Source organism: Balaenoptera physalus (genome assembly GCF_965194825.1).
Source record: "Balaenoptera physalus genome assembly, chromosome: 11".
In the NCBI taxonomy this organism is placed as follows: domain Eukaryota; kingdom Metazoa; phylum Chordata; class Mammalia; order Artiodactyla; family Balaenopteridae; genus Balaenoptera; species Balaenoptera physalus.
The window spans coordinates 61,083,622-61,093,932 of NC_138896.1; the positions used below are offsets into that span (position 1 = coordinate 61,083,622).

Here is a 10,311-nt window from a genome sequence, read left to right on the forward strand (position 1 = left end):
GGAGAACAGTATGGAGGTTCCTTAAAAAACTAAAAATAGAACTACAATACAACCCAGCAATCCCACTACTGGGCATATACCCTGAGAAAACCATAGTTCAAGAAGAGACATGTACCACAATGTTCACTGTAGCACTATTTACAATAGCCAGTACATGGAAGCAACCTAAGTGTCCACAGACAGATGAATGGATAAAGCACATGTGGAACATATATACAATGAAGTATTACTCAGCCATAAAAAGTAACGAAATTGAGTTATTTGTAGTGAGGTGGATGGACTTAGAGTCAGTCACAGAAAGTGAAGTAAGTCAGAAAGAGAAAAACAAATACTATATGCTAACACATATATATATGGAATCTAAAAAGAAAATGGTTCTGATGAACCTAGGGACAGGAAGGGAACAAATACGCAGATGTAGAGAATGGACTTGAGGACACGGGGAGGGGGAAGGGTAAGCTGGGACGGAGTGAGAGAGTGGCATGGACATATATACACTACCAAATGTAAAATAGATAGCTAGTGGGAAGCAGCCGCATAGCACAGGGAGATCAGCTAGGTGCTTTGTGACCACCTAGAGGGGTGGGATAAGGATGGTGGGAGGGAGGCGCAAGAGGGAGGGGATGGGGGATATATGTATACATACAGCTGATTCACTCTGTTGTACAGCAGAAACTAACACACCATTGTAAAGCAATTATACTCCAATAAAGATGAAAATAATAAAGATATACAGTTAACATTTCATGGTGTTAACACACCAGCAAATTAATATATCCACAGGAATAAAATAAAGGACCCAGAAACAGACACAACCACAAATAAGAATAATGCAACACAAACTCTAGTAAAATGATACTTTATCCAGTAATGGGAATGAGACTATATGTAATCTCTATGAAAAAAATATAATTAAATATTTTATCTCACAAGGTACAGAGAAATAACATTAAAGCAGATGAAAATCCTAAATTACGTAAGTTATGGATGTGTTAATTTCTTTGATGAGGGGAGGTCTTTCACAATGTATACACATATCAAATCACCATGCTGTATACCTTAAATAACTTATAATTTTATTTATCAATTATACCTCAGTAAAGCTGAAAAAAATTCTAAATATAAAATACAAAACCATAAGATATTAGGAGAAGCTACAGAAGAACATCTTCATGTCCTCAGGTTATATATTGATTTTTTTCAATGAGGATGCAAAATCACAGTAAAGAAAAAGTATTAATGAATTTTGATCACCATAAAATTTAAAACTCCTCTAAAGAAATGTCACCATGACAAGGTAAAAAGAGATATTGACTAGAAGATATTGTATATATTCAAAAAATATAAAGAACACTTAGAAATCAATTAAAAAGACACCCAACCCAATATAAAAATAGAGAACAATCAACTTACAGAAGAGTAAACTTGAATGGTCAATATACATATTAAAGTAAAGGCTCAATATCACTAGTGGTCAGGAAATAGATATAACATTCCACATACCATTTTACTCTCAATCACATTAGCAAAAATGAACAAATGTGGCAACAATAAATATTAGGTGAGAATGAGAAGCTCTTATCCACAATTAGGGGTGGGGGGTGGGATTCGTGTGTAAATCGGTACAATCACTTTGGAAAAGAAAATAACATTATGTAGTAAAGTTGGAAATAAGCTTATCCAGCATCCAACAATACCATTTGTAGGAAAACAGCCCAGAGTACCCCTTGCACAGGTAAACAAAAACGCACAAGAATGACTAATGGCAATTTTTTTTAAATTAATTAATTAATTTATTTATTTTTGGCTGCATTGGGTCTTCATTGCTGCGTGTGGGCTTTCTCTAGTTGCGGCGAGCGGGGGCTAGTCTTCATTGCGGTGCAGGGGCTTCTCACTGCAGTGCCTTCTCTTGTTGTGCAGCACAGGCTCTAGGCACGTGGGCTTCAGTAGTTGTGGCACGTGGGCTCAGTAGTTGTGGCATGAGGGCTCTAGAGCGCAGGCTTAGTAGTTGTGGCACACGGGCTTAGTTGCTCCGCAGCATGTGGGATCTTCCCGGACCAGGGCTCGAACCCATGTCCCCTGCATTGGCAGGTGGATTCTTAACCACTATGCCATCAGGAAGTCCCTAATGGCAATTTTTTTAAAAGAGAAAAATTGGGATCAGCCTAAATTCCTACAAATAGAATGGATTGATGCATTTATACAATGAAATGAAATACAACAGTAATAATGAATGAACTAATAAGCACGGGAAAATCTCAAAAACAAATTTCTGATCAACATGCAAATAGAAAAGAAATATCTAAAATATAATACTCAAATAAACTTGAAAACATTCAAAATAATACTGTGGTTCATGAATACGGATAAAGTATAATTTAAAATGTGCAATAAAATATGCAGGTGAATAATATTAAATTTAGACTACTGCTTCATAATAGGAAGAAGAGGGTGAAGAATGGAAAGGGCATATTTATATAAGAAGCTTCAAATTGATCTGAAATATAAAATTGGAATGAAATGTAAAAACAATAATGACACAAAAAATAGATGGTTAAAGAGCTGACTGTTTGCAAAATTTATTCTCTCTATTTTCCTGAAACCTTGAGATTTCAAAGTAAACATTATTTGAAGACACATAGGAAAAGGTGTTTTGTTGTTTGTTGTAGTTTTATCACTTTAGTTCTGACTTTGGTGAGACTTCATAACTGAGAAATAGCCTACATTTCTTCTTACAAACATCATAGTGTAGTAAAGGATAAATGTTTGGAAGTTTAATAGTTCATCCATGAGCAGTGGTAGCATTTTTTTTGCCTCTTAGGAGAAATGTTACTTCATATGGTCACCTGGATACAGCTGCCTGTGGGTTTTTGACTTTCCTAGCAGAGAAAGCAGAACTAAAGCTATATTAATGGAAGAAAAAAAGTTGTGTGTGTGTGTGTGTGTGTGTGTGTGTGTGTGTGAGAGAGAGAGACAGAGAGAGACAGAGAGATGTCTCAAGTTGTGGATTATTTGCCAAGATGAGTCAGATTGAATTTCTCAGAACTTTTTGGACATTTGGGTATTTTTGGTACTTTTGGGTTTAGCTGAGTTCAAATAACATTTCATCCCTATTTCTATGACTGCTGTAAATAACAATGAGTAGACACTCATTGAATGCCCATTGATGCCAATACCATAGGCTAACAGAAAAACTGAATGAACCATGTTTAGGATTTTCTTGAAAGAAACGTGCTTCTTCGGGGTCCTGATTGATTTTCTTGATATACCCAAATGTCCACTACTGAAGCTGCTTTGAAGGCTCTGAGTAATTTCTACAACTGCAGGCGAGTTAATAAATGTTTGGGGCTCGAGTCTTCTCATCTCAGAAAGGTATTATTAAGCTTAAACGTTGTTTATTCTTCTCCTTTCCAAGAGATTTGGCACATCACTGTAGCAGGAGGAAATCACTGAACTGTAATCTCTTGCATCTAACAAGACTGCAGAGAGCATTTAATGTTAGCAGAGGCCCCTGAGGGTGAATTTTGAAAGCTCACAGTGACAGTGTCAGGAGTAGAATCCAGATGTTCTAGTTTTCATCTTAGTAGTTATCCATTCTAAAATGAATTTACTTCAAGACTCTCCTGGTGGCGTAGTGGTTAACAATCCACTTGCCAGTGCAGGGGACACAGGTTCAATCCCTGGTCCGGGAAGATCCCGCATGCCGTAGAGCAACTAAGCCCATGCACCACAACTACTGAGCCTGCGCACCACAACTACTGAAGCCCGTGAGCCTAGATCCTGTGCTCTGCAACAAGAGAAGCCACCATAATGAGAAGCCCGCACACCTCAACGAAGAGTAGCCCCCTCTCGCCGCAACTAGAGAAAGCCCACACACAGCAACGAAGACCCAATGCAGCCAAAAATTTAAAAATAAATAAATAAAATAAAATGAATTTACTTCATTATTTTTCCCTCAATGGGAAAAATATAACATCATCATCAGTCTCTATATTTTTTATTGACAATGCCCAAATTAAATTTTAAAAAGACATGCAAGAAGAATTTTTTAAAAAATAATCAGATGATAAAAGCAAATCCAAAGATAAGATATAGAAGTACATAGGGAAGTTTAAAATGACCACATAAGTAAGTTAGAAAAAATAGATTTTTAAATGGCTGAAAAAATGAAGAATTTCAATTGAGATATGGAATCTACAGAAAAGAATCAAATGGGCATTCTAAAACAAACGTGGATATCCTGAAATATATATATATACTGCCTATTAACTGAGAACTACTAGATGGGTGGAAAGATACACTGAGCAGAAGACAGAATTAGTGAACCCACAGGCAGATACATAAATACATTAAAATTAAAGCATAAACGCACAAAAATGATGGAACGGGCGGGACAGCATAGGAAATGTATAGGATGCAGATGGTCTGACATACAGGTAAATGTAGTCCTAGAAGATCTTAGAAGGCAGCGAGATGCAATAATTAACGATTCAGTTGTCAAGCTATTTCCTAACATGCTAAAAATGATAAACCCACAGATTCAAGAAGCTCAGCAAAAGCTAAACAAGATTAATACCAAGAAGATTACACAACATTTTAGGTTATTTGGCTGAGCTGATAGATCAGTTTGATCAGCTGCTGGGTTGACAGGGCTGGAAGGTGCATGATGGCCTTAGCTAGGATGGATTGTATTCGCTCCATGTGGTCCCGCATCCTCCATCAGGCTATCCTGCTTATTCTCAAGGCAGCAAGGAGGTGCCAAAAGAGGAAGAAGTAGGGCTCAGAACTGACACACTTCCACCACATTCTATTAGCCAAAGCAAAACACAAGGCCAGACGAGATTCAAGGAGGAGAGAAATAGTCTTCACCTCTTGATGGGATGAGCTGCAAAGTTACATCATATGGAGTATAGATACAGGAAGGGGAGTCATTGCAGACAATTTTGTAACCATCTACCGATGCTTATCCCAGAAACCCAGAGCTCTTTGCACGCACATACCATTTATTCTAATTTGTGACCATACTTTGGGTTAGGTTTTATGAATGAGAAAAATCAAAGAAAAAGGATGTCATGTAATCTATTTAAGATTACAATGAGTGATGGAGACTTACTCTTTTATAATACGCTGCCTTCCAAATGCCTGTGCAAAACCATCTATTATAAAGTTCTACATGACTGATCACACTGCCACCCAAATATATCTTAAAATGTGCTTTATGTGGTCCTTACAATGTTTTCAAAGTTTTGCACCGGTTGCTGAAGCTTTCAAGTAAAGTCCAAATTCCCACCTTCTCTGGAGCATCAGAAGATCCCCACCACCAGACGCCTGCAGCTTCATTGCAGCAGCTGTGGAAAAGAATGTTTCCCCAGCCTGTACCTCCCCCAGCACTCCCCATCACCTCACCCACAATCAGCTGCCCACATCCAGGTGACCTTCCTGGCCTTTGGAAGCATGAGACTTTGTAACTTCCTGCTCTATACCAAAGGCTCGATTCTGTTGCCAATTAATTTAATAGCTACCTATATTAGGTGGATAATTAGTTTGTATATTTATCTTAGTGCAGAAGAACAAAACAGAAGAACTAATTATCTTTTGCACCTCCCTATCCCACGAAGAATTAGCAATGCCTTGAGCCCCAGAGTTGGGGATCTTGTAAAAATGCTGATTCTGATTCAGCAGGTCTGGTTGGGGTCTGAGATTCTGCATGCAATTTTTTTAAATTGAAGTATAGTTGATTTACAATGTTGTGTTAGCTTCTAGTATTCAGCAAAGTGATTCAGTTATACATAGATATACACATTCTTTTTCATATTCTTTTCCATTATGGCTTATTACAGGATACTGAGAAGAGTTCCCTGTGTTCTACAGTAGGATCTTGTTGGTTACCCATCCTATATACACTATATACAGCAGTTTGCATCTGCTAATCCCTCCCCTCCCCCACCCCCTTTCCCCTTTGGTAACCACAAGTTTGTTTTCTAAGTCTGGGAGTCTGTTTCTGTTTTATAAACTCGTTCATTTGTATCAACTTATAGATTCAACCTATAATTGATATCATATGATATTTGTCTTTCTCTTTCTGACTTACCTCACTTAATACGATAATGAGATTCTGCATTTCTAACAAGCTTCCAGGGGATGCTTTGCTGCCGGACCCCACTGAGCCCCACTGTCACAGAGAACTGCCACCTCCCTAAGCTTTGGGACAAGCTGAAGAGGCTCTGCTCCCATAACCTAAAGTTCAAAAAGACAAGAGCGGGATTGTCCAGGAGGAGAGCAGATTGCTGCTGCAAGAACAGGGTGGGAGAAGGGGAGGAAAGTTTCCAGAATGAAGGGAAAACTCCTAAGCCTAGAAAAGAGCAGTTGGGTTTCGTGGATCCTGGAATTAATAAGAACCTACCTATTTCCTTAGAGAGCCAGACTCACAGGAACTCTGATCCGGTGACTAGGGATGACCCAGAGTTCTAACATAAAGGAGTGCCACAGGAGTGGCAAGGCAGGCTCATGGAATCACCATCTGTGCAGCCCTGCAGAACCCCATGCCTAGAAGGCCTTGCACTCGCTTTAAAACTCTGCTCTTACCATCTTGAAACTCTTAATAAATTTAAACCAGAAGCCCTGAATTTTCTTTTTGTACTGAGCCCCACAAATTATGTAGCTGTTTCTTAGTAGCAGTGAGATTTACCTCCAGAGATGCCCATTTAAGAAGCAGGGGGCAGGCGAGAATTCTATCACTGAATTTGGAATTTGAGAGTAACAGATACACACTAGCATATATAAAACAAACAAGGCCCTACTGTATACCATGGGGAACTGTATTCAATATCTTTTAATAAATCATAATGGAAAAGAATCTGAAAAAGAATACATATATTTATATATACCTGTATAACTGAATCACGTTGCTGTATACCTGAAACACTGTAAATCAACTATACTTCAATAAACAAAATTTTTTTTAAAAAGCAGGGGAAGCCATCTTTGAGGCAACTCCTGAGGTTCAGATAAGAAGCATTTAAGAGACAATGATAATGAATTTATGTCTAAACTCATCTACGCCATACCCTCATGTCACTCAGCAATTTTTGGCGGCCCCAGAAAAGGGGAATCCTCAAACATGACTGGGTTTGAATTTCTTGTCACCCAGGGAAGTACAGGCTCAGAATTCAATCTAATTTAATTTAGATAAATAATGAGACATTTTTTAAACCCTGGATGGCAGAACAAGGAACATAACCCCTGCACATGTTTCAACTAACCGATCAATCTGATTAAGAATTATACAGACAGTCGAGAACAGTTACAAGTACATAAACACCTAGCCAAAAGGACATCATGTCAGCTGAAATGACTGACTGTTAAATGGAGGGTAGCTTGTGATTACATCTGTTCAACAGACTCTGTTGTACCCACATCATCAAAGCAGTGTTAGAGTGGGCCGTGAGCCAAGAAGGGGAGCTAGCTGCATTACAGGGACCGGGCGCTCTGGTGGCGTTCATTAAAATCGGATGCTGTCACACATCTTGAGTGATTAACTGGAACAGGAAGCAACTGACATTTGTTCAGATCTTTCACGGGAAGCTGGATGTGTGAACAAGAAGAGTTTGAAGAAGATCTTCATTAGTGGTGAACTGATGCATCAAAGCTTGCAGGGGAGACTTTGATGCCCAGAGGCCCAAGAAAATACACGTGTCAAAATCAGAAGTGAAGCCCATGTTGATTTTTTTGCTGTTGCTGTTCCTTTGACATCAATTGCCTTGTTCATGGAAAATTAATCTCTCAGGGTCCAGCTATCTTGTATGGTTAGAAATTAAGACACAATTGAGAATGTCTGTATAATCTAATAGAATCGAACTATGCTTTTTCCTTCATAAATTGACCAGGTAATCTATTGAATACCCACCATTTGAATAACTCGCTGTTTTGTGCAAGGGGCTGTGAGAGAATATAAAGATGAATCAGCCTTGGGTCCTGCAACCAAGATTATACTTTCCAGAGACAAGATAAGACCTGGACAAAAATGAGAAAAAAGTCATGCCATGTGAAAGATACCGTGAAAAATGCTTACAGTTACGGTGAATTCAGGAGCTTTATTCCTACTTGGGAAGATTGGATGGGAGGATTAGGGGCACGTGGATGGAAGACGATGCAGCCTTCTTGCTGGGTCTTAAGATATTGGTAGAGTTTAACTTCTCACTGTTACTGGGGAAGGCTATTCTTAGTCCAAGAAGCAACTTACATAAAGACGGGGAGGCAGTGAAGAGTGAGCATATATGAAAACTTTTAGGGAAAATTCGCAACTTAACATTCTAGAACGTGTGGTTCCGAAACACATCGTGGAATGAGGGATTGCAATAGTGAGACAGTCCTAATCCCTTGGGTGGTACTAACGCTTTCCATTGTCAGTTTGTTGATTTTTGGAGGGCTTCTTAAAGATCTTAATATTCTTATGTTCATATTAATTCCACAAAGGAAGACACTGTAGAGTTTGCTATTTTTTTAAATAAAATTTTATTTTGGAACAGTTTTAGATTGTCAGAATTACTGAAAAAATAATACACAGAGTTCTTGTATATATCACACCCAGTTTCCCCCATGGTTAATATCTTCAATGAGTGTGGCACTCTTATCACAATTAATGAAGTAGCATTAATATATGCTTATTCAGTAAAGCCCATACTTTATTCCAATTTCCTTAGTTTTCACCTATTTTCTGTTCCAGGATCCTGTCAAGGATACCACATTAATTTAGTAGTTGTGTCTCCTGAGGTTCCTCCTGGTTATAACAGTCTGTCAGTCTTGCCTTGCTTTTGATGACCTTTGCAGGTTTGAAAATTGATGCTCAGGTATTCTGTAGAATATCCCTCCAATGAGATTTTTCTGATGTCTTCCTCATAATGAGACTGGGGTGTGGGTTTTGGGAGGAGGTCCCAAGGTAAAGTGTCAATTTCATCACATCATATGAAGTGAGCATACAACCAACATAACTTATTACCGTGATGTTGACCTTGATGATGTGGCTGAACAGTGTATGTCAGGTTTATCCACAGTAAAGTTATTCCATTTTTTTTTTCCTGTTTCCATACTCTTTGAGGAAGTTTCTGTGCTCAGCTCACACTTCAGGAGTGAGGAGCTATGCTCCACCTCCTTGGGAGCAGACCTTCTGCAGTCGACTATATTTGTGCGAGTGTATTTCCAGGCATGGGATCCTGTTCCATTGATCTATGAGTCTCTTCTGTCAATAATACCACGCTGTCCCGATTACTGTAGTCTTACAGTAAGCCTCCGTATCAGTGCTCACTCTTCCATCGTTGCTCCTCTTCCATGCTTTGATGCTTTGTCAAGGTTTTTTTCCTTTCCATTAAAGCTTACAGTCAGTTATCATTATTTACAAAATAGATAGCATGTAGACAAAAGAATAAATAAGATCATTTAAAATAGTGGAGATAACTGATAGTGATCTATGGTAGAGAGTGACTGGGGGTTAGTTTTGCCAGTGTGATTAGGGGAGGTCTCCCAAGGAGATGTCTTTTGAGAGAACTGAATGAAGAGAAACAGCAAGTCCTGTCAAGTTCACGGAAACAGATCTGCAGAGAAGAGACTGAGGAGTGAAGGGCTCTGAATCAGGTTCAGTTTGCTCTGTTTTAGCAACTCCAAGAAGGCCAGTATGGTTGTTGCTAAGCTAGCTGGGGGAGAGTAATAAGAGATGAAGTTGAATGAAGTTGGGGCACGAGGCAGGGATTTGAACATGTAGGTGCTGATGGGCTAATTGAGACAGAACGAGAGGAGTGGGGTCAGAGGGACCCTGGACAAGTGTTTGACAGAACCAGGCCAGGGACCCTAATACTTGATTGAAATTCACACACAAAGGATAATTTCTTGCATTGAGTTCAAACATTTTCCCACTCTTTCTAACATCTGCAGTTATAAAGGTAGGCTAGAAAAAGTGAAAGAAAATAATTCAGAGAATTTTGTACTTTCCAATATGAACCGAAGTTTCCAATAACCATAAATACCTGCCTCACTTGTAGAAGACAGATAAAATGCAAAGAAGCAAGTGTCCATGTAATCTGAGATGTTCTTCATGATCTTGGACTTGCTTGTGTATAGTACTTTTTTATAAATTTATTTACTTTTTTATTTTTGACTCTGTTGGGTCTTCGTTGCTGCGCACGGGCTTTCTCTAGTTGCGGCGAGCGGGGGCTGCTCTTCGTTGTGCTGCGCGGGCTTCTCATTGCGGTGGCTTCTCTTGTTGTGGAGCACAGGCTCTAGGCACGCGGGCTTCAGTAGTTTTGGCGCACGGGCTCA

General features: G+C 39.1%; 1 protein-coding gene and 1 long non-coding RNA gene across 4 annotated transcripts in view; one reads left to right on the forward strand and one right to left on the reverse strand.

Annotated features, from left to right (window-relative positions):
• Nucleotides 1-10,311, reverse strand: part of LOC309637379 (uncharacterized protein) — a 194,223-nt gene that overhangs the window by 106,656 nt on the left and 77,256 nt on the right. The gene's annotated exons all lie outside the window — the stretch shown is intronic.
• The window catches only part of LOC309637388, a 36,389-nt gene continuing 27,854 nt past the window's right edge, over nt 1,777-10,311 (forward strand). The window contains exon 1 of the long non-coding RNA XR_014250511.1: nt 1,777-10,292. This is a non-coding gene — a long non-coding RNA (uncharacterized lncRNA). The remainder of the gene's footprint in view (nt 10,293-10,311) is intronic.